This window comes from Equus przewalskii, chromosome 9 (assembly GCF_037783145.1).
Source record: "Equus przewalskii isolate Varuska chromosome 9, EquPr2, whole genome shotgun sequence".
Classification (NCBI taxonomy): domain Eukaryota; kingdom Metazoa; phylum Chordata; class Mammalia; order Perissodactyla; family Equidae; genus Equus; species Equus przewalskii.
The window spans coordinates 60,741,942-60,766,735 of record NC_091839.1 but is presented as its reverse complement, the minus strand read 5'-3'; the positions used below and the strand labels follow the sequence as shown (position 1 = coordinate 60,766,735).

Below are 24,794 nucleotides of genomic sequence, written 5' to 3'. Positions count from 1 at the left end.
TGACCTAGGGTTGAGAATTGGTTTGAATGGTCAAGTAGGGAGGATGTTCTAAGAGACTAAAGAAAACAGCAATCAAATCAGCTGAAAGTAGGGTTCAGGCTGTGTGGGGGGGTGGGCTGGGATTGGGATGATGGATCAGGTATGGAAGGGTCTGAGGTTTCAGGGATATGATGAGTGAACACAGCAGGTAGGGAGGAGGAGAGGCAAAGGTGAGAAGGCCTTAGGAAGAGGAAACCCAGGGAAGCAGAGAGTTCTACAGTGATGCTGAACAAAGGTAGTTTCCTGTTGAATGGATCGCCACTCAACAGTAGAACAGAGATTCAGGATACCAAGAAATCAAGACACTGAAAGCTATAGACCCCGTTTGCCCTTGGTTCAAATATGTATAAATGGGGTCTTCCAGAAGAATAACATGGCAGTATGTTGCACTTTTTAAAAATCCTGCATGAGTGTTCCGGGCCCTCTGAGACCTTGCATCATGACCAGCTGGTTTGGCGGGCATAATATTTTGAACTGGTGTTCAATTTACTTTCCCTTCCTCCTAATTCTTGTTGCCCTGGGAGTCTCTCCCATTGAGGCTAAGGATTCCATTACTTCAGGGGGAGGACAGAATATGGTCTAGGACAAAGAAGACATTGTTCAGCTTTTGACTTCCAAAACAGGCCCTTGAGCATGTTTCAGAGACCAGAGTTAGCCTAGGCCTTCATTTAAAAGAGGCAGGCTTTGTTAGAAGAAAAATGGTTTGTGGATTCCAAGGAGCCCGATCTCAGAGGGCCTGGCATGTATTGTACAGTGAGCCGTGCAGGAGGGAGGCTGCAGGAAGGAGGAAATACCTTCCTGGGATGGAGGATGGAGCTTGTGGGGATTAAGAGAAGACTAAAGATAAGAGATGAGTAGGTCACGGAGGTCCCCCACTCCAGGTGGGTGGAGGAGAACCTACACGCAGAGAGCATTTGTACCCTGTCTCCTGTCTGGAACTCTGGAAGGAAACCACCTTATAATGTGCCCTACAGGGGACATGTTTAGGCAGAAACAAGCCCTGAGATGTCGTCTCCTCCCAATTCCCCAAAGCCTATGCGCGGCGTAGGAGAAATCCTGACAGTCCTGCAGGCCCCCTTGTGCAGATGTGGAGATGCTGAAGAGCTGGGTGGGAGAGGCCTGGGTAGAACGAAGAGGTCACAGGATGAACCGTGCCAGTCTCAGTCTCAGCGCTGGAAACTGGCTAGGATCGTGGCCGCACATACCCGCCAGTCACATCAGCACAACCAGGCCAATACCCAAAGACAAGGAGATGAGACATCCCAGGGAGGCCAGTGAGGGCCTGGAGGGCAGCACCTGGATCAGTTCCTCTCCCCATCATGTGGCGTCTGTAATCTCCCCCCTGGGGAGAGGAGGGCGAGGGAAAAAGAACACAGCCCTGAGAGGCAGTTTGAGATGAGTTTAATTTGACTAATTGCCCTGAAGCAACTAAAATTTTAAATCCAAAGAGGTTAAGTTATCTTGAAGTAGCGAGATTGCTTTTTCCACCCTAAGCAGAAATGCAACAGTCATGATCAAGTTGAATTCAGCTGTGGAGAAATGAAGTGACATCTCTTATATACAGCCAAGTAGTAGGTGTAAATTTTAAACCTGCCACACTGCAGTTGAGCTGTATTTTAACAGGATGATGATGATGGTGATGGTGATAAATTTACTTCCTTCTATTCTTGTAGTATACTTTTTCCTTTGAGTAAATCGTGGCTTAACATACCTGTAATAGGTTCATTTTGGGCAAGCAGTGGGAAGATCTGTCCTCTCAAGGGGCAGAGTTGGCCACCATATATTCCAAAGTGTAGTGGGGATTTTGGCTTCCTGTTGTTTGGCTAGTGGCAGTTCTGAGTGCCCTGGAAGGAACGACCTCAGTTGCCATGGAGCCTCAGGTCAGTGGAAAGTATTAGAATCTCAGGCCTTTCTCTAATGAACTTAACCATGATGCTGGAGACTAGAAGATAATTTTTAACTGGATGTGATCCTTCACTTCCATATTTTAAAGGTACCAGGGTGAATACTAGAAATTATAGTCTCTAACTGACAATAAGGGGAGAAGCTCTTTATTTTTATTCCATTCTCATGAACTAAATAAAGCATGAGTTTATGAAAGGATTCATTTCCAAGTATAATTCATAATAGTTAGCAGAACACTCCAATGAGGGAGGAGGGGACCCAGTTAACTCTTTTTAAATATATTTCATCTCTCTTTGACATTTATACGAGGACAATGCTGCATTTGAGAACATGTTTTAAAACCTGCTTTTTCTTGAAATGCCTAGTAATTTTGGAAGGGAAATCTTTTAAAGAGTGTGCTTTTGATGGGGTGGAGTCAGGTGGGAAGCTATCTGTTGGGGTACTGCTTGTGTATTTTCCTACTAGAAAATAACTTTGAGGGGCTGACCATGTGGCCCAGTGGTTAAGTTCACGCACTACCCTTCGGCGGCCCAGGGTTTCACCAGTTCGGATCCTGGGCGCGGACCTAGCACCACTCATCAAGCCGAGCTGAGGCAGCATCCCACACAGCACAACCAGAAGGAGCTGCAAGTAGAATACACTACTATGTACTGGGGAGCTTCAGGGAGAAGGAGAAGAAGAAAAAAAGGAAGATTTGCAACAGATGTTAGCTCAGGTGCCAATCTTTAAAAATGAAAATAACTTTGACACTTTGAGCACATCTAAAAGCATAAGTATATCTCATATTTTCCCTCATCTGTCAGTGGGAGCCAAGGGAGCTAGAGATGGGGGACCATAACATTTATTGAAAAGAGTGACTAAAATTAAAAATTACAGAGTTTTTAAAAAACGTCGATTTAGTAATGACAGATCATTTTTATATTTTGGACCTATGCAATAGTTGTATTCAAAATTTTCTCAAAAATAAAATTTCTAAAAATTAAAAACGTATGTCCATATACATTGGAGCAAAAAGATCTTTTTATACTGATTATCTAAACATTAAAAAGAGCATAAAGCAATAATTATTTTTGGTACATGTTCACTCTCTTTAGTTAGTTTTTTAGCCATATATCTCTAGTACCCATGTTGCTGATATTTTTTATGAAGAATGAATTGTTTTTAATTTTCTCATAGAGTTACCTGCAATCTCCTTCAGAGTTGTGTTTTATAGTTAATATCTGAAACTGTTACTATTTTCGATTGCCATCTATGTATACATCATAGCATTTTTAACTGAGAAAATAGTCTTTCTACAGATGCATGTAAGCTCAAAGCAAATTCTAGTAAATGGAAGCTTTTCTCAGACTAAGGTTTTTTCATAGTGAAGTGTGTAAATATTTTGGCCCCAATATTTTCACAGGTCTTTTACCCCCATTCAGGATTCTTATCTTCAATAAATATTTTTATAAGACAAAACTCATGAAAATAAGTTTCTCTATGGTCCTTTTGAATGTTTTATCACATTTAGATGACAGAAAATCATAGATTGTTATAATTTCACTCCGTTGTGTTACAGAATATGAAAGTATCCAGTTACAACTAGGAGCACCATCAAAACTCGTCACAAGTCAAGATACTCCAAAACCTCCTAAAACAACTTCAGAATTAAACCTTGGGCGCTGTTTGAGTTCTCATAATTTAACATGTTTAGTTCCTCCTTTGCTTTTGTTGGGATAAATTTCAACATCTTCCTACTTGCAAGCCTTGTTTTCAGTAACTGTGAATGGCTAAACGCTCTTGAAGCTATAGCATTTTGGCGCTTGATTCACTGCTTTGATCAAAGATTTCCAACTGTTTTGGAACAGAATGCACCCAAACTTTACAGGATTCATTTATCATACCATTATGGCACACCTAGGTTGATTTAGAGTCATTTCTCAAACATTTCTAAAACCTTTGATACATGATGACAGGCAGTAAAATAGAAGGCGTGTACTGCCTTGCTGAAGCATTTTTTGTATTCACAAAACACTGTCACAAAAATTTTGTGGTTCAGTTTTTCTAACTGTTTGTCAGTTTCTACATGTGTAGTTTTTTTTGCCTTTGGTAGGACAGAGCCACTTGTTTGAATGCAATTATGAATTACGCATATGTCATACCCAATAACAAGTAACTTCCTACTCCGTAGGTTTCTTGATTTAGTAAGGACAATTGTTTTTAGCATCACAAAATTTGTATTTGCATCACACTACAAAAACAGATCATTTCATCTCTTGTGTTAAATTTTTTACAGTTTGCAGTAGCATTCACAGTAGCATGAGATGTTTCACCTCTGACAGAATCAACTTCCACAGCCTTTATTTCAGTCCCCAAAAACAGAAGGAAAAAAATCAAACCGTTATTGGAATTAACTGATTTTTCTGTTTGAAGCACCTGTTAAAACATAAAACTGGAACCATTTAATTGTTTGTGAAGTTTTTTTCTTCTACTAATGAAATGAACACGTTAAAGCTATCACTTCACTTTTCAGATATTCACAAAAAACCTGAAGTTAAAAATAAGCAGAATCAACTGAGAATAGCCGTCATTTGATCTAAAAGAAAAGTCATGCGTCCTAGAGTGCAGTATTACGGAACCTTCTTTAGCTGCCATGTTAAATTGTCATCCTCGGGCACAGTCTGTTACAATAACTATTAACATTTGAAGTAGTTGATGAGACTTCTTCAGCAGATTTGTGACTTATGGTTTATGTAGTGAATGAATGATATCACCAGGGCTCCTTTTGGTGGATCATAAGTAACAACCACCATTTTGTGCAAGTTGACATTCATCATCGACTTTCCTGAAAAACAGAAATTCAGAACTTAGTTTTTCATTAAGTTTTAGCTCATTGCTGCTGAAAGGGATATTGCAAAGTAAAATAGAATAGCCATGAATAAATGACAAAAACACTGTAATGAAAGCATTTCTACCATTCTTGGGAAGGTCTGTTTCCTGCAACTATTGCATGTACACCTGTAGTTTTCTGTTTCCCTTCTGATGGTGTTTTGTGCATCTCGGGCCCAGCATGGGTCACAGCACAGCCAGTCAGTGCAGACAGTGGCAGGGCACTACCCATCGAGAGTTAGCTGCCCTTAGCTGCTTGTGTCCAAGCTCTTTTTGTTTTATTGGTGAGCATCCTGCATGTTTTCCTTGAAAGGGAAGTGTTTACTCACGCCAAGATTGGAAAAGGACAAGAAGAGAGATGGATTGTCATTGGTCACCTTGCAGGCTTAATCTGGTGTTAAGGTTGAAAATTCCCTTCACCGTGCAGTCGTCTCTCCCACTGGTAGGTGAGACTGTGGCAGAAGCTGGGAGGGCCAAGTGGAGGTTATCAAACCCAATCTTGGTGCATTTTAATGCAACATTAATAATAATATTTGGTTTAAAAAAATGAAACATCTGGACAAATGCTCACTCTGTCCAGCTGCCAGGACAATAGGTATAATCTAGCACTTTCACAGACAGGCCAAGGCGTGAGGTCACCCTAGTTGGAGATCAATTTCCCCAGCTGCTTCACACTGTTCTTTTCGTCTGGACTCTTCTGATACCATGACTGCTCTGCCCTCTCGTGTTGCCTTCCAATCCCACTTCCCACAACAGCTGAGGGAGCTTTTAAAAATTGGTGTGAGACCACATTGCTGGGTAACACCCCTCTGTGTCTTCCTGTTGCAGCTGGAATAAAGTCTAGCTCTTCGGCCTGGCCCAGGGGGCCTTGCGTGCTCCCACCCTCGCTCAACTGGCTTCTCTAGATTTTAAGCTTTCAGGGGACATGTACCTTGCCTGTCTGTTTTCTTCACCAGCGTGGCACATGAGAGCTGCTCGGTCTATCTTCTCAAAGGAATGAATATTTGAATTGAAAAGGAAAGAAGAGGGAATGTCTTGCTAATCCATGGTGGTAAGGAAATGCAAGTCTAAATCTCTGTGTCCTAAATATTATTTCTATCTCTGATAACAAAGTTGGACAGCAGAATGTATCACAGAACTAAATCCTCCCATTAGCAGAGGTGTTATGTAGCCTGTAAACCATTCTGATTCCACAGTCGCCCAGCCGCTCCCCACCCGGGGAAGTAAGTGTGAATTACAGCGAGTCTATTGTTTCCACCAGCATTAGGTCAGAGATTTTGTTTTAAGTACACTTGGCATACAGGAGGAAGAAAGATGGTTCTCTGGTTGATTTGGGGGGTGGTTGGGACATATGGTGTTGGTGGTAGAGGAAGGTTTTGAAGTCACGATTTTGCGATCTTGCTGTGTTCTTACACAACTGCTTTCCGTTGGATCTCTTTAAAACATGCTACTGTTCAGTTTTATCATGAATGCCTTTCCAAGGACAGCAAATGGTTTTACACACTATGACATCGTTTCCATGGCAACTAATGTATTTTAGCAAAGAGAGACTCGGCTAGAAGTAGGCTAAAAAGGACAAATACAGAAATGGCACAGTGTAAAATGTGGGGCAATGTGTGTTGTAGTAAAGATTTTTTTCTGACTTCTGTTTAGGAAAACCCGTATAACTAGATCTTGGCTTCTTAACTCTTCCTAATAAAATTTTTACTGCACCCAGCACTGTCTAGTATTTTGCTGACGCAATTCCTTTAGTTGGCACTTGGATGTGTTCGCTTGCTTTAACACGATGCTCATTCTATCAACCTCAATTTGTAATTTCATCCATTTTTAAAATAGGGTGTTACCGGTAGCAGCCACTTCACTTCTCTGCTGCCCTTCGTTGCAGCACTTCTTGAGAGGATTGTCTACACTCTTTCCACACAGCATTTGTTGAAAAATCCAAGCCATTCCAGTCTTCATCCCACCACTTAATCCAGTTGGTCCCACCTTGTTCTCTAAGCCTATTAGAATTTGCCTCTTTTGTTTAGTTAGAAGCTAACATGCCTAAGTATACATTTGAAATAATTTTACAAAACATAAAGCCTCATGTATGAGCATTTATGTAAACTCTGGTTTTAAAAAAATAAGAGATCATGGGGCTGGCCCCGTGGCCGAGTGGTTAAGTTTGCGCACTCCGCTGCAGGCGGCCCAGTGTTTCGTTAGTTCGAATCCTGGGCGCGGACATGGCACTGCTCATCAGACCACGCTGAGGCGGTGTCCCACATGCCACAACTAGAAGAACCCACAACGAAGAATACACAACTATGTACCGGGGGGCTTTGGGGATAAAAAGGAAAAAATAAAATCTTTAAAAAAAAAAAAAAATAAGAGATCATGTTACCCTACTTTGTGCATCTGAATGTACTTGAATTATTTTGTTAGATGATAATAAAGCCCCTTCCTTGCTCCAAAATTAGTCAATCTCCTATTTAACAGAAAGAGAAACCAAGGGATACATCTATGACTTATAAAGATAGCACATCAGTCTGTGAGCTGGATCATACCCTCATTTATGTTTTATTGGGTGCATTTAAAAAATTTAAGCCAACATTTTAAAATTGGGCAGTTTTGTATAAAAACGAAGTTTCTCAATTCTCTTAAAAAAAATTGGAAGGTCTGGCGAAAGTGAGCCTGTATTCTCTCATGACAACAGCCTGCCCAGCAGGGTTGTGGTTGGTCCCTTGGGACAGGCAGGGTCTTCAACCCGCACCTGCAGCCTCTCACCTGCTTCCTTCATTCATTTTACCTTCCTGGCCCCTGTGGGTGGTTTAATATGTGACCCTTGCTGCATCCCCTCCCCCTACCCAATCACAGAGCAAATAAATAGCAGAGCTAGGGATAGAACTTGATTTCCAAGCCAACTGCTTCCTCCCCGTGGACCAGAATTGTGTATTTTGCAGAGTAGTTCGTAGGCCAGTGGTGAGAGGCATGTTTAGATGGTAGAGCCTCCGTTTTGCACCTTACTGCTTGAAATAAACCCTGAAATTAATTGTGCTAGGTACATTGTTCGTGTCTGGGGTGCTCCCTTCTTGTTTGCCTCTATCAGAAGTAAGTTGTATGTGCTGTCAGTAGTGACGTGCAAGATGGAGGTGCTGCAGTGAAGTGTGAACGTTTCATTGTGCATAGAAAAACTGACCAGAAGGGGAAAGCTCCAACATCATAACAGGGGTTCCAGATTTTCCAGATTTGCAATGAGCATATGTTACCTTTTCAGTGAGGTATATAAAAGAAATGAATGAGGGAGTAGGACAAAGTATATATGACATTGGCTGAGTCCCATGGTGTCCTCCCAGTGCAGGAGACTCAAGGCATTCACAGTCACCTTTGCTGTCCTATTGCAGACTAGACCCTTTCCTTCGAATTCCTTCAAGGGTTCCCTTGATGTCAGTGTGCTGAAGATGTCCTTCGAATGGCATCCACCTCTTACCAACCTTGTCACTGGCCTGTGCCCATCCCCATGGTGAATGTGTACTTCACACTGCCCCTTTACTTGGGGTGGGGTAAGATGGGAGAAGAGGTTGCAGTCACTACCATCTGGAACCTTGTTAGAAGGGTCATGTGTGCAGGAGGACACGGGAGAATGAGCTAGTCTGGAGCCAGAATGAATGGCTAGAGGAAAGCACAGTTTTCCTAGGGAAGTGGGGTAGCGAGGAATACCCCAAGACAAAGGGCCTTGTCTGAGCTGGATTCTGCCTCCAGGGCCTGCTCCAGCTGTTGGGCACACAGGAGACGTGGTGACCCTGAGCGTGGACCATCCCAGACACTGCCCTGCGTGTCCGTGTGCAGCTGTGGAGGCCTCGGGAGCCCACTGTGAGAGTGGGCCTGTTCCCAAGCTTCAGGCGGGGAGCCAGGGGCTGCCCCTTCGCCAGAAAACATTGAGGAGCTTCTGTGTGTGCTCTGTGTGTGTCTCAGCTTTCTTTGGAATTGTGGCAGAGTCTGGCCCTGCCTGGTCTTTTTTGTGCCTTGGAGCCTAAGTTAAGAATAACCGAAGGAACACTGTCCCTGTTGACACGCTTGAGATGGAAGTTGCTATCAAATGGCCATTTTATCCTCGGTCGCCACTGACATCACACCACGTACAGCTCTGAGGTTCTCACTTTAGTTTTGATTGAATAGAGCTATGATCACTGGAGCAGAAAGAAGCCATTCAGATGTGAATGTGTGAAGACGTGTCTGGTAGTGTGCAGATGTTTTTTGGCAGGTCAATGAATATTTTAAATCTTTTGCAAGTAGTGAAAAGGTTGATTTGGGAATAGAGGAGATTCTGTGGCAAGAGAAAAGTATATCTCATTTCTCTCTCAGTCTTCCTTTTCTTAAAATAATCGAACAAAAACCCAAACCACGATGTAAATCTTGGGTTTATCATGGCCTGTAAATCTCCTTCATCACATATGAGATGTGATCATGACTAATGTGTCGAATCTCAGTTTCTCAGTCATACTTTTTAAGTAAAAAGGAAACACTGGGCAATATTAAAAATAACGGCAGAATCTCCAGATTGGATCTTTGTCATTTATTTATAGCTAGAGACTCAGGACTAAATCTAAAACAAAAGTCATTTCCTGGTTATCTATATGCTGTCTGTGGTATCCGGGTACTCCCCAGGTTCATACCCTCCACCCTCCCCAACACACACTCCTACTCACGCATGCAGGAGGGAGCAGGGCCGGCTTGATCCAGGGCCATTTTGTTTCTTTCACCTCTGTTGGTCAGTTCTTCCTTAGTTACTCTGTCACCGCTCCTCTTCACCCTTCACCCCTCCATCAGCAGAGATGGCACAACTCCTGTTGTGTTGCAGACACTGTGCCATCCTGGCCACAGACGGGTGGCATTCGAGCAGGGGAGACCGTGAACACAGGGACTGTGTAAAGTGCTATGAGGACACAGAGGAGAGGAGTCTACTTCTGCATAGAAGTGTGACCATAGGGAAACAAGAGTGAAAAGTGGATTTGTCCTGGGCCCTGAAGGCCAATTAGGAGAAAATATACTCCCCCAGTAAGGTTGGTGAGACAGGAATGATGACGCTTAGCTCAGTGCCAGGAATCTGCTGGGGGCTGTCTCTATTTTCCTGCCCCTTCCTAGGAGAAAGGCGGGTTGAAAATACTCTGGGCAGTGCAGCCGTGTGCCCCGAATTGGCGGACCTCCTAGCTGGCATACGCTCTCATGCTCTGGCCTCTGCCTTTGTTTCTCACCTTTCTCCCACCAGCCCACCACCGTCCTCTCACCTCGCCCCCTCTGGCCTGTAGCACTACCAAGCCTCTTGCCATTCCTGGAGCATGTGGCTAATGCCTCTTTGACTGTGTCTTTTCCTCTGCCTGCACCGCCCTATGGTGAGGTGCCTGAGGAGATGTCCCCTAGGCATCTGGAAATACAAGAGCAGTGGGGGCTGGAGGGATGGCCATATCAGGAGAGAGTTCGAAGGTTTATTTTTAGAGTTTTCTCTAAAAATAAAAATCTTTGTGTATTCTCCCAAAGATGGAGGATTTGATCTGATCTAAACAGTTGGGAGTGGTTCATTTTTGGTCAGGGCCTCGTCCTCTGGCTTCCGTTCCTGCAGTCGAGCACACATTTGCAACATTTACAAATCAGCCTTTTCCACTGGGGAATCTGGGTCACTTCAGTCATGATTCTCAAACGAAACATCAGCACTACTTCAGCAGGAAGAATAAAAGCATGGAAAATGCCCTAATGCCCACAAGCCCACAATTGAATACATGGTCAACTATTTCAAATGTCTGTCTAACTACATATTCACATCTGTATTCATACACACGCACACACACACACACACACACACACACACATATTGGGAGGGAGGGGTCTATCTTGCCTTAAGCTTTAGAAACTTAAAACTTGGATATTCCAGAAATCTGGATTAAGAGTAAAGATAAAGTCGGAGAATAATTGGTCAATTTTTTAAAAAAATTGTTTTTTAGAAATATAAAAGTCGTTTAAGTAAAATGCAACTCTATTTCACTTAAACATTGGATGACTAAAATTTGTTTATTCTCAACTTTTCAGAGACGCAGCCTTGATTTAAGAAAGATATACCTAGTTTTGAAAACAAATGCCATTCTTCATGCTAGAAGGGATTGCCGTGTGAATTTTACTTTTAGGAAATTCTGTTTCATCCTACCGTATCCTCTTTGAAACAATGGAACTGGCGTCTAAAAATATCTCAGGCCGCGTGTGCTTGCTGGGAGTCTTTGAAGTTAAAGCTGTGACATCCTTCTGGTTTATGGCTGCAGGATGATGCATATATGGATTGTCTTCGTTAATTAACTCCATCTGTTTAGTAAGCGTGAAAAACAACTTGGATGATGCCACATAGATGTATGGATGGATAAGATTCCTTGTGCACCAGTAAGATTCCTTGTGCCAGCAGCTCCAAATAGGTTTTCAGTTTTCCTTTTGGTACCGGTTTCTAAAGTACGGTGGAGGGAAGACTCATTCTTTCAGAGCCTGCTGTTGAATTGGGCATCCTGTGAGGTTGCAGTTGTGCTGTATGCGTGAGAGAGGTTAAGTTTCCTCACTACTTGGAAAAGGGTGATGATTCTCCAAATGCTGTTTCTGTGGCGGATAAAGGAGTCTTTCAGCCTGCAAATAGAAAATTCCATTCTGTAAATCAGAGTGACAACCTTCCTAAACCTCTTTGGAAATGGAAGTCAGACTTCCACTGTATATATGTTCCCTTTGGTGAAAAGTTCTCAGAGTACTGAATTACTCTTTGCTGGTCCTAGGGAGACCAGTTAAAATTTCTGGACAGAGGATATTCCCATTTTTTACAGATCAGCAGTGTCTTGATCCCCAGTGGGTCAGCCAGAAGAAAAGGCCTGTATTGCCTGGTGGTGTCTCCTTGGTTAGGACAGGACAGCATGTCTCAGAAGAAAGAAGGAGAGGAGGTGATGTGGGTTGCTAAGGTACGAGCTGTGGTGGCATGCTCGTTAGCACATTCTCTCTCCAGCCTCTGGGCTGGTTCTCTTGCATGTCTGTGCTGAGTTCATGATTTGAATGCCTATCTGCAGAAGATAATATGTGAGTTGCTAATTCTCTTCTCCATGGTCATTTTTCTTTCCTTCATTCTGAGTCATCTTTGATTAAACAAAACAAAGATGTTACTGTTAATTATGCATCCTTTTAAACATCATAAAAATTCTCTTTTGTGTGCGTGTGGGGGGATGGTTTTAATGGGGATAGTAATTTATGATGGGGGTATTTTAAACCATGGACCAAGAAGTAAGATGCTAAGAATCACACTGAAAAAAAGTTTGAGTCTCTACGAAGATAAGAAAAATTGTTTCTGCTTCTTTTTTTTTTTTAGATTCCTCAAACCTTTCACTTTCTGCCCTAACATATTATTGTCAACATAATTCCACTCAACCATTTTTATTGTTCTCTTTACACACCTTATTAAAACTGAAGCTTTGTTCAAACAGCTGAAATTGCAAATAGTAAACGAGGTACCATAATATTGGCAGGTTGTAGGCAGAGTGTATAAGCAAATTGGAAATCTGGCACCTTACTCCTAGCACTTTAAAGATTAATGTGAAGTGGGCATGGGTGCCATGAGAGTCAGCATTCTGCTTTGCCAGGGGGCTTGGCACAAGGTAATTCTGGGGCTGCAGCTCTGTGGACAAGTTGGTGCAGGCTGGTGAGTTGGCAAACCTCCCAGAGAGGGGACCCCCAGCTGATGGGAAAGAGAAGCCATCCCAAGAAGGCTGTTTGAGTAGTGAGGCCCACCCACAGCCAGACAGGAAATGGGGCAGATATGGGCTGGGGGCTACAGGGAGATTGTCAAGGGGTAAGTTGAACAAGACCTTGGAAGATTCATTTTTAATGTGTCCCAACCATGGATGACTTGTAGGCACTCTGAAGAAGAGGAGTGTGTGTGTGTGTGCGTGTGTACACACTCAAGACCTCCATCCTTATCTTTCCTGGCTCTGGAAAGTTAAAATCTCATGCTGGCTTCCTTGTGTGGTACAGGGCCAGGTTTTTGCAGTTGCAGGCAGGTGTTTGTGGCAATTGTGACTTAGCAACAATTGTGTGAACAAGAAAAAAATTTGTGGGCAAATTGTCTGCAGCAAATGGAAATTCTATGGTGGTACTTTGTGGGTGGTTTACAGGCAAAGCGTGCTCAGTTCTCTTTTGATGTCTGTTTTTTTTTTTCTTCTACAGTTTTTTGAAGAAGCAGGATGCTGATCTAGACGTGGAAAAAGTAAGTTGACAAGTTTTGCACTGAGAGCACATGCCTTGTACATTAGAAAGGGTTTCCCATTGGGACCCAGGACTTGGTCCACTTTGAACTTGGGATTGTGACTCTGAGTCCATAGGTTTCTAAGAGAGAGGTTGAGTTGGAGATGGAGCTATTATATGAAATAGAAAGTTTTAGTTCACTTAGGTGAACCTGCTGTTTTTTCCTGTCCCTTATTTGTAACACTCAATTTTGATAATTATGGGCACATATGTTTTAGCTGTAAGATATGTTTCCCCACCTTAGAAATAGAATGGAACAGCTGTCCCATGGCTGATGAGCCTTCAGGGATGGTGAGGGGTGGGTAGCACTCCATCTTCAGACTGGTTAAGGGAGGTTCCTTTTAGTCCATTCATCGTTGGTTTTTCCTTCACTCTCAGAGGGCTACTGCTTACCTTGGTCCTGATTGTACCTTTGAATTGCAGTCAGTGTGTAACAGGTCATGCTTTCATTAACTTAACATTTTTTTGGTGCCCTCTGAGTGTTAGACACCATGCTGGACTCGGCTGAGACAAAAATGAATGTGACAGATGAGTACACAGGTGATTATTATACAATGTGATGGAGCGGTACAGAAGGGGCTCTGGGAGCTCAGACTGAGGGCTGGGCTATCCAGAAGAGCTGCTTGCTGCAGGAGATGTGTGAAAGAACCGTGAATTCATTCTTTCTGCCAATGTTGGCAGAGTCTTCTCTGCCTGTGCTTCTCGTCTCCCAGGCGCCTCGGGCTCCCATGAAAGATCACCCACAGGATCCTTTTCTGCCCCAGACTCCGCTGCCCAATCACATTGCCTTGGGTCTAATTTTTCAGCGGTTCTGAGTTGCATTCCTTGATTCCCTGGCCACTCAGGGGCTGTCACTTTGTCATCCTGGAATGACTTGGAGTTATTTCTCATTTTGAATTTGTGTGTAAGAGATGATCTTCTCCCTTAACTAGAGCTATCGTATATGCAGACAATGGACCTTTATTTTAAGTTGAGGAAGTATACTATCTGAAATTCGTTCTAGAACAGTTATGAGCCACCCCTGACGTTCCACCTCATGCAAGCCCCTGGCTTCTGCAGAATGGTCTATGTTCTACTTTAAGTTGTGGCCTTTTTAGCTCATACAAACCAAGGGGACTCAGGGAAATAAAAGTCTCTAGTCAGGGCCAGGCGGAAGGGAGCCTTGTTAGAACCTGCATGCACTTAGGTTTTGGCCGTGGAAGCCAGGGGTTGGCAAAGGCACTCCCTATGGAGGTGAGCACTGTGGCCCTCCTGGGCCAGGCCCACAGCAGGCTGGAGCATTTGGGTGTCAGGAGCCACCTCAGGGTGACCTAGCAGAGAACAGCTGGAGCACCTGGTGGGCAGTCCAGGAATGCCTGGTGCTGGCCTAGGCTGCAGGGCTTGCCGACCTCATGCGGTCCTGGCAGAAGGGCATCCTGCTACTAGCAGAGGGGGAGCTCCAGCTGATGGAGGAGGCAGGTCTGTTCATTTGTGTTCCCAGTACAACCCAGTGCCAGGCCGATGAGAGGGTTCCGTAAATGGGGCAGGAAGCCCTGGGTGGAATGCATTAAATTCTTACTTCAGCTCTCCTGTTCGTTTGCTCTAAGATCTCAGGCCAATCTTTTCTCTTCTCCAAGCCTCATTTTTCTCATCAATAAAGGGGTCTCTTTTCCTGAACCAAGTGAAATTCTTCATTTTTTAACTTAAAAACACAAACTATACATATTTTTTTGTTTCTGACTCGGACTTTGTACCAAAAAGGATAAAGGCTGTTGGCTGCCAGTCTGAAGAATGCCTCATAAGGCCACTGCGGGTTGGGAGCTCCTTAAAGGCCGAGCTTTGTCTGTGGTACCTCTAGGTACCACCCCGGCAGCAATGAGTGTCTAAAGAAGGAGTGAACAGGGTGACTGACCCTGTCATGTGGGTTGGGTATTTATAAGAACTGAGGGGATTCAGAATAAGAGAAGCTGAATGTGGGGTGAGAAATGCTTCTGGGACTGCGTGAGTTTGAGCTGCCTCTGAAGGGCTCTGCCTGCACCCCCTCAGTCAAGCAGTTAATGACCTGAAAAGCATTTAACCACCCTAGAGGAGCTCACGAATTGAAAAGTTCCAATTCCAGAATCTTTTCCTAATGCCCCTAGAAGGCTGTCGAGTACAGATGTATCGACTGTTCTTTTTGCCTGTGTTTATCTGCCAAGAACAATCTGGTGTAGGGTGTGCCTCCATTGTATAAGTAAATGGTACCTGTTGGCCAACTCGAGTGAAGAAAAATCACGAAAGTCATAGTGAGTTTTTTTAAAGTAGGTTTTTGAGTTTTCTCTTTCAGTTGAACATTTTTGTAAAGACAGAACTATGAATGGAAAATTAGCTTTGTTTTTTGACGTGTCAAAGCTCAAAGATAAATTAGCATAAACTCTGTAATTATTATTATCTATAGTTTATTGGACCTCCACTACATACTGAGTGCTTTATATGTGTCACACTTGAGTGTGACAACATTTGTGAGGGAACCACGTTCCTTACCATGAGTGCTGAGGCACCACTGTAATAGCAAGGGTTCTAATCAGATCTGTCTGGGTCCAGAGCTTCTCTTTCCCATGCCCCACCTTATCTTGGAACTGATAGAATATTTGAGACAATATATTTGTATGACCTCTGTTAAAATAACTTTTATCAGTAAAGTAATAAAAAAGCAGTGTTACTTTCTAGAGAGGTCTTCCTAGACGTTCTCCCTTCTAATCGGTTGGGCTTGCCCTACCATGGACTTCTTCAAAGCTGTCATTGTTGCTGTATAGTTATTTGTACAATAACTGTCTAATATCTGGGTTCCCTACTGAACTGTAAGCTTTGTCAGGTCTGAATCCTTCCCTGTGCTCAGCCTAGTGCCTGGCTCCTAGTATCCCGTCTTAAAATGTTGACTGCAGGCTTGCGTGAGTGGCACATGACCAAATTAAGGGTAATGAGAGCCAGTGAAAGCCACTTTGTTAGGTGGCAAAGTAGAAAATCTTATTCCGTACCTCAGAAATCAGGTTTCTCTTCTCCATCTATGGGTTTTATCTGTGAAAACCATGCTTGTTAATAGCATTATGTGGAGATAAGACAATCATTCCTTGGCTTTCTCTCCAAAAATACAAACTTTCAAGCAGACAAATGAATAGATAGTTCTTGAGAATGAAGTAATCTGGGCAAGCAAAGAGAGTCTGAAGATAAAAGAGGGAGGAGCAGTTAGAGCACAAGGGAAACATTAAAACTTTTTTTTCCCTTTTTGCTCAGAATCTTCTAGAATTGTTGAGGGATACACTTGTGAGTATGGTTTCCATAAATCACTGATTTAAATATGTAAAATGTATTTTCTAAAAGCAAAACCCATACTCAAGTGAATTTTAAAGAATACGTAATCAGGTTATGTCAGAGGAAGAAAAATGCACTTTTTTAAAAAATAAAAAGCTGATTAAATTGAGCCACCCTATTTAGTAATTTAAATCATGATTTAAATGGATTTGATTAAAACAACATCTACTTTGGTCATAGCTACTCTCAAAGGGCTGAGGAGAGAGGCTTGATTTTCGTGTATCCCGGATGGCCTTTGTCTGGCATGATTAAAAGTATTTTTGCGCCTGCCCTGAGAGAGGCCCCTGTCATTTCTGATGTTTCAGTGAGACCCAGAATTCCTGTTTTCTCTTCCAACTGTTTGCAGGGTGTAGATAGCTGCCTTCAGGCCACGAATACTACTGTCTATTTGATAGACAGAGCCCTCACCAAATAAAAACTGTCATTCAAAGAGAAAAGTAAATAGGAAAATTACCTCCTGCTTTAGGTTTCCTTTTTCTCAGCAAATTCCTTGAAATGTGTCAGTCTGTAAATGTAGAATGTATGTAGAAGTTGCTCCATTTTTCAGTGTTTCTTTTGTTTTCATAAATCCCAAGAGAAGTGGTAAAAATATCCTAGATTCTTATTGTGGGGCTAATAGTCTTGTGAAAAAAAAAATCTGATTCTAAACAATTGTAGGTTCAAAATTCAAGACTGCATCTGGAACCAAGGCTTAAAACCTGCATACGTGATTCCTACACAGCTGGCTGAGATGTGGAAACATTAATTCATATAAGACTTCTCTTTACTGAGGTAATAGGATTTCCAGGGGTCAGAAGGTCAGCAGTGCTTATATGGGGTAGCTAAAGGCTTGAGAATGCTGGTCACTGGGAAGGCATGAGGATGTGCCTCCAGTGGGAATGCGGGAAGTGTTGGCATTGGATGTACTGCCTCACTGTGTACGCTGGTTGTTATAAGGAGGTAGGAGAAAGAGTGAGGAGGAGGAAGGGAGGAACAACGTAAGCAAAACTCGCTGCCATCTGTAGAAGCCATTGCTTCCAGAATGGAGGGCAGGGCTCAGAGGTACTTGTGGGGACAGGAGAGGGCAATTTCCGTGTGCACATGGGAGTTATCCCTTAAGCCCTCTCTGATACACGTTCTCAGGGCTGCCAGCCCCAGAGCCTAGAGGATGCTAAGTTAGCTCCCATTCTCCATGGCCCCTGCCCTGCCTCACACACAGATTGACCCATTCTGCTGGTAATTGGGCCTTGGGAAAGACCAGCCACTCTGTCAGTGAGTAAAGGCCAGGCTTCACACAGCCTGTTTTCCTGGTGACTGGGGATCAGGAAAAGGGAATGGCTTTGGGTTGAGGGGAGGGGTGGCATTTAGGAGAGAGGAAGTGCACACAGTTCTGTTTCAGAGTGAAGAGCAAACATTTTTAGTCCTGGACCAAAAATAGTTATTATGCACCACCCATAATAACTGACCAACTTTCTTTAACGTAAATCTCTGGATTGTCAAACGAAGTGCTGCTGTCCAAGAAGAAGAAACATGCTCCTGCCAATTGCAAGATAATCAAAGGATTTCCAAGATAACAAAAGATCCCTCTTCCTAGACCTTGTAAACCCAGGCAGATATTGCTAACAGAAGAGCTACAGATAACACAATTTATGTTGTGATTCAAGAAATGAGTTAGAGAATTGTGGTGGCTTGCCTAGTCCTGGATTCAGAACAGTTAATTCGTTTGTTCCTCAAACATTGATGAACACCTGTGGGCCAACCACTGTTCTGGGCCACTTGTTGTCTTAGTCAGTTGCCCTGTTTGACATGTGAGGAAAATGAAGCTCTATGGAAGTGAAATGATGTGCCCACGGACTTAATCTGGGAGTAGCATGATCCGAAAGTGGGTCTTGGACTTGGAGCACCCTTCTCTTTCCGCTCTACAGTGATGTCCTCTTGTACTGAAGCTCAGCAGAGCCAACGAGTCATCAGCAGCCTCGTGTAATGTAACTGGTAATTTTATACACATCTTTCGTTTTCTCTTCACTGAATTTAAAAGGGCGTTCTCCCTTATTTGTGGTTTTGAAGATAGTAATGATGTCTTTATCAAGGAGAAATTAGAAACTTAAAAGGGGAACCATCTCTTTAAACCTGACCTGGTCCCACTAGGTGGTCCCTTTGGTGACCAGTGTGAGAGTGACTTCCAAAAACAGCATTCTGTGGCGGTGGGAGCCTGTGGGACACTCATTGTCTTCCCACAGCCAGTTCCTAGGCTCTGGGGTCATTTTATTATATTCCTCATCTCAGTAGCATTCGTCATTCTAGAAGATGAGAGCTGGATGTTGTCAGGAGAGAGTAGGGAGAAGCACTGCCCACATTACAATAGAGAATCAAGAGGAGCTCCCACCTGCTCTGTAGGCTTCCTCCTGTAGCCTTGAGATGCTGCATAATTTGTTCCACCACAGCCAAGCCTGCTGGGTAGGGGTCGGAATCCTTTGGTTGTCTGCCTTGCATAGACTTACAATTTCGCTGAAATTGCATGTGAAGGAGAGATTATTAGTAAAATATGTATGAAGAATGGCATGAAAGATGTTTTTGTCACTGCCTGTAAACTCTTCTAAAAGCAGAGCTGCACTTGTGCTGGGACTGGTATGGAATAGACCATAAAAATTGAAGCTTTTCCCTTAAGGAAGGTTATTATGGCCCACAATACAGTTTTATTGAAACAGAAAACCTTCTGTATTAGTTTGCCATGGCTGCCATAACAAATGACCACAAATTTGGTGTCCTAGAACAGCAGAGATTTATTCTCTCACCATTTTGGAGGCTAGAGTCCAATAGCAAGATGTCAGCAGGACTGTTTTCCCTCCAGAGGCTTTGAGGGGAAGTGTGCTGCTTGCCTCTTCCAGCTTCTGGTGGCTGCAGGCATTCATTGGCTTGCGGCCACATCACTCCAGGCTCTCCCTCCACCTTCACGTCACCTTCTCCTCTGTGTGTCTCTATCAGATTTCCCTCTTATAAGGGATGTGATGGCTTTTAGAGCCCACTGGATAATCCAGGATGAGCTCCTCCTCTTGAGATCCTTAACTTTATCATCTCATGTCATAGAAGGGGATATTTACACATTGCAGGGGTTAGGAAGTGAATATATTGGGGAGATGGTGGACATTTTCTGCCTCCCACGCTTTCTCTTTGGGAATTTCTCTATTTTTCATTTCCTAAAACATAAAGCTTGTGATCACTTGCTTCACATATTACTTTAGTGAATTTGAATTTCCTGGAAATCAAAGAAAGACCCAAAAACAAAACTTGTCTCCTAGGCCTCAGAAAAGGCAAGGCCATGTTGGGGTTAATGTAAGATTGAAGAATTATGGGCTCTGAGAGCAGGGAGGGGCCTTCGAAATCAGATCCTCCCGGTTTTAGGGGGAAACTGAGGCTGGAGGTGCAGGGTCATCTGAGTCAGGAGTGGAGATGGGACCAGCAGTTAGTACTTCACCTCACCTCTTCCTCTCTTCCTGCAGGACCCCAAGCTGTCTCTCGATATTTAAGCCTCTAGGTCATTCTTCATGTGAGAGCTCTTCAGCACCTGAAACCCCATCTCTGCAAACCCTCCTTTCCTAGACCAACAGCCCTGGTTCTTACAAATATTCTTACATTACCTGATGTCAGGCATTCTGTCATTCTGGATACTTCTTCCTGGATGCCTTCCCTTTATGTCATTGTCTCTTTAAAAACATGGCACTCAGACATCAACAATACTTCAGAGATGGCTTGACCAGTGTAGAGTAAGGACTCTATTCCTAATACTCTTAGGCCTTGTGAGATGCACATGTTTTCTGTATCATCAAATGCTGTCGTAATGCAGACCAAGATTACATCTCTAATTTAGCCGCTCTGTCGCACCTCCAGCTTCATTGAGCTTGTGTTCAATAAAAACCTTTAACACTTTAAAATATGAATTGCTTTAAACCCATCCCCTTTGCCCCTGCCATGTAGAAGAGCTGGGTTTCTGTCAGTAGCAAGATGGGATCAGCTTGAGATCCAGAATATAGTCCAGATGGGGATCCAGAGAACAGATAGATCCATGGGCTGGGGCATGCTCATAGGGATGGCACCAGCAGCAGGCAGTGAACAAGAGGCAGTTAGGACAGTCTGGTAAGGGACAGCACTGGGATGTTCTTCCATAGGTGGCAGTCCGGATGGACAGATGTTTGGCAGAATTGTCTGGCTGAGCAGGTTGAGGGGCCAGATGAAAGGAGCACTCGTCAAGTACAGGGACAAGACTCCAGCCAGAAAGCTGATGAAAAAGAGTTGGGTCCAGAAGAACAAGTTACAGAGTTGCCTGCCGAAATGGGGTGGGGCCCAAGACATGAGCTTGAGGCCAAAGAGTAAAAGGAAGCCCCAGGTCTGAAGTCAGGGTCATAACATTGTTGCCAGTCTGAGTGGCCTGAAGCCTCACTGACCCAGAGCCTGGGGTCAGGCTTGCTGGCAGACCTTGTGAACGAGGGTGAGGTGGCCCAGCTGAGCAGATTGGAGGGTGTAGGGCAGGTGATGACACTATCCTATATAAATACAATACATAGACATTTTACAATCAAGAGCAGGATTTTATCTCTATTAATTTTAGGAGTTCTTTTGTTGTTTTGGTCCGTTCTGGCAGTCATCCCAGCCTGCTAAAATCATTTAAAATCTCTATTCTTTCTTCAAATTAATTAACTGTCCCCTTTCAGCTGTGAATTAGTTGTGGTCTCCATAAGCATATCTCGATGAAAACATTAACCAATGACAAATCTACAAAGTTGTGCTGTACAAGGACCTCCCTCCAGGTCACTGCTGCTCCTCTGTGTTGTTAGTGTCCTCGGATGTGGTCAGCTAACTCTGAGTCCACCAAACTGAATTGTCACTTGGCCCAGCATTTCCCGTCTTGCTCAGCTCTGCTTTGAATGACCATCGGATGCTTTGTTGCCATCTAGGTGCTCTGTGTCCATAACCTACCACTCTGATAGTCCTGTGAAAATGCCCTGAGATGGAGGCAGTCCTACGGGAAGGGAGAGTTCTAGAATGCTTGGTTATTCTTTTGGTTGGTGATGCTTTGAGAGCAGAGGTACCTGGTGGTTCTCACTGACGTCAGTGGATTTCGATCCTGAGCCCCACTTCCTGTAACACACCTGTGAGTGTTAGCCAATGGGTGATTTTTAAGGAGGGACTAGAACCCCATATTCAGATGTGAAGTCCTAATCTTTGTTCTAAGGGTTCACCTCTACTAAAGACCAATTCACCTTTGTGGGTTGTGTGTGGTCTGCGGAGAGCAGCCCCCACTGTTAGGTGAATACAGCTGCTTCTCGGAAGAGGTAAGGGTGTTCATTAAGTTGTGAAATGTGCCACTACTGAATATAGTTAAGAGTGTAAAGTGGAGGAAAGGAAGTGAGAGGCTGTATGGATCATTTCTGTTAACAGAAGAAGGGATAGCACCACAATTCATCCTTCTGTGTGGTCTTTCCCAATGAGACTGCCAAGAGAAAGTGAGATGGTTTCAGGGTCCATCATGAGGCAGCGTAATGTAGTGGGAAGAGTGTGTGGGCCTCCAGAGCTTGAGTAAGCTCTGACGGTGCCACTGAAGAGCTATGTGACTGTTGGCTGTGGGGAGGCAGATAGTCATCAAGTGTGAACTTAAACTGTGGTGAGTGTCTGACGGGGAGGCACAAGGTGCTGCGAAATTGATACACGAGGATCCCAGAGAGGAGCTAGATGAATAGATGCTGATGAAGGGAGGACATGATAATAATTTGCCAACTTTGTTGTTCCCCCTTTCTTTGGACGATACGGGTCAAGGATTGGGTAACTCCCAAGTTTGATGTGGAGTAGATTCATACTTAGGATAGAAAAATGGGCCAGGGGGAAGTTCCTTTGCATGAGGTTATTTTTTCTGTTACTCTTCATCAAGACTTAATGCTACAGTAATTTAAAACAAACAAAACCTTTGTGTCGGGCGGGGGAAGATTTTGCCCATCTTTAGAAGAATATTCTGAAAAGTAGTCCTCCTAGACTAAGGGTGGGGGAAACAGTAGTTTGAAAAACAAAATAACTGCCACTTTGCCTATTATGCTCTTATCAAGTGAGGGAAAAAACTTTTTTCTCCCCCTTTACGAGGGAGCTTGACCCATGCATCAAGGTGATGCTTATTGCAAAAAAGTAAATTTGATAATGGGAAAAATTTGGAACAGCCCTTAGGTATTGAAAATGAAATAACTTATAAAACCTGTTCCTGAAGCTTAGAAGTTGTCACAGTGATCCTCAGTGAAGTTTTAGGTATGAGAGAGGGCTCATTGGCAAAATGTCAGGGGTGCTTTTTTCGTATATAACCCATGAAGGGTAAAACAAAAAACTTTTGACAGTTACTGTATTTACTGTGTATTTGGTATTAATAAATATTAGCTACTAGCCAATCAAATAACTTTTTCATTATTCTGTTTTCACAGTGACCAAGAGAAAAATATAATTAGGCTTCTGTGTTTTAAATATAACAATAACAAGACACTGTATAATGTTTTTTGAATGAAAAAGTAAAAAGCTTCAGAAACAATCATTTCAGAGCCAACAGAGCAAGATATGTCAGCTCAGGAAAAAGCACTTGTTTGGTTTTTGTTTTTAAGCTTCTTTAAAAATAGATTTTATTTTTTAGAGCAGTTTTGGGTTAACAGCAAAATTGAGGGGGCGGGGGCCAGCCCAGTGGCACAGTGGTTGGGTGCACACGTTCCGCTTCGGCTGCCCGGGGTTCAACAGTTTGGAGCCCAGGTACGGACATGGCACTGCTTGGCAAGCCATGCTATGGTAGGCGTCCAACATATAAAATGGAGGAAGATGGGCACGGATGTTAGCTCAGGGCCAGCCTTCCTCAACAAAAAGAGGAGGATTGGCAGCAGATATTAGCGCAGGGCTGGTCTTCCTCAAAAAAAAAAAAAAAAATTGAGGGACGGTATAGAGATTTCCCATATACCCCCTGCTCCCCCTCCCCATTATCAACACAGCCTCCCCCTTTGTCAACATCCCCACCAGAGTGGTACGTTTATTACAACTGATGAGACTACGCTGACACATCATAATCACCCAAAGTCTATAGTTTACATTGGGGTTCACTCTTGGTGTTGTACATTCTGTGGATTTGGATAAATGTACAATGGCATGTATCCACCATTATAATATCATACACAGTATTGTCACTGCCCTAAAAATCCTGTGTTCCCTCTATTTATCCTTCCATCACCCTAACCTCTGGCAACCAATGATCTTTTTACTGTCTCCATGGTTTTGTCTTTTCCACTATGTGAAATCATTGGAACAATACAGCATGTAGCCTCTTCAGATTGGCTTCTTTCGCTTAGTAATATGCATTTAAGTTTCCTCCATGTCTTTTCATGGCTTGATAGCTCATTTCTTTTTAGCACTGAATAATATTTCATTGTCTGGATGTACCACAGTTTATTCACCTCCTGAAGAACATCTTGGTTGCTTCCAACTTTTGGTGATTATGAGTAAAGCTGCTATAAACATCCATGTGCAAGGTTTTGTGTGGACGTGTTTTCAGCTCCTTTGGGTAAATACCAAGGAGCGTGATTAAAAGCACTTGCTTTGGTTGGAAATTGTTTTTTGTTTTCTTTTTGAAGATAGATCTCAAATCAGGGCATGCCTAGGCCTGTTTGCTGTAAATTTTAGGCAGCCATCATTTCACCTGATGCTTTAACCCTTGAACATCCATTGCTATATGTTGGCTCAAATTTGAGGTGGTGAACAACAGATTTTTGCGTTTTCTCTTATATCACCTTATCCCCTGGCCCCATGATCATTGAGAGCGCTCGTCACCCAAATTGAAGGAATTGACTAACTCAGATGCTTTTCTCCAAAAGCACTTCTTTTGTCTTTTTCTCTTTTCCTGCAACCAGTTTCCTAGTGTGGTTCTTGTCACTTCTCATTTTGGAATCACCTTTGCTTGGCTGATATTTTAGACCCATCTTGCAGTTTCCCTGTCTATTGCTGAATTCAGAATTCTCTGTCGAAGTCGTCTGCTTATTCCAGCCTCCTAACTGTAACACAGCATCCCACTCCTCCCAGGGCTGACTGTAGACTTGCTTCATAGTATCCTGCCACCTCTTTGCAGAGACTTTTCCTTGCTTTCCTTGCATAAACTTTTCTTGTAATTTTTGTTCCCGTTCATTCTTCACTTCAGCACGTCTTCTGTGAGCAAATGAAAATAGGCCTATTAAAGTGAAAATGGGGAGCCGGCCTAGTGGCATAGTAGTTAAGTTTGCACCCTCTGCTTCCGCAGCCCAGAGTTTGCAGGTTCGGATCCCAGGCACAGACCTACACACCGCTCATCAAGCTATCTGCCACAGCGTCACACAAAG

The 24,794-nt window shown here is 43.3% G+C and overlaps 1 protein-coding gene and 2 long non-coding RNA genes across 9 annotated transcripts in view; 1 reads left to right on the top strand and 2 right to left on the bottom strand.

Annotated features, from left to right (window-relative positions):
• The window catches only part of FYN (FYN proto-oncogene, Src family tyrosine kinase), a 204,486-nt gene that overhangs the window by 14,007 nt on the left and 165,685 nt on the right, over nucleotides 1-24,794 (top strand). For all 6 annotated transcript variants that reach the window (XM_070556836.1, XM_070556842.1, XM_070556838.1 and 3 more), the window contains exon 2: nucleotides 13,027-13,066. The gene's annotated coding sequence lies outside the window, so the exon portion shown is untranslated. The remainder of the gene's footprint in view (nucleotides 1-13,026; nucleotides 13,067-24,794) is intronic.
• LOC139073378 (uncharacterized) lies at nucleotides 4,141-9,724 on the bottom strand. Its single transcript, XR_011522034.1, has 2 exons — nucleotides 9,498-9,724; nucleotides 4,141-4,768 (listed from the first exon to the last, which is right to left on the bottom strand). It is a non-coding gene; the product is annotated as an uncharacterized lncRNA (long non-coding RNA).
• On the bottom strand, nucleotides 10,836-21,463 carry LOC103547545 (uncharacterized). 2 transcript variants are annotated; one of them, XR_011522029.1, is made up of 4 exons: nucleotides 20,052-21,459; nucleotides 18,800-18,921; nucleotides 16,101-16,283; nucleotides 10,836-11,448 (listed from the first exon to the last, which is right to left on the bottom strand). It is a non-coding gene; the product is annotated as an uncharacterized lncRNA (long non-coding RNA). The 2 variants fall into 2 exon arrangements; XR_543986.2 differs by lacking the exon at nucleotides 16,101-16,283 and having other exon boundaries at nucleotides 20,052-21,463.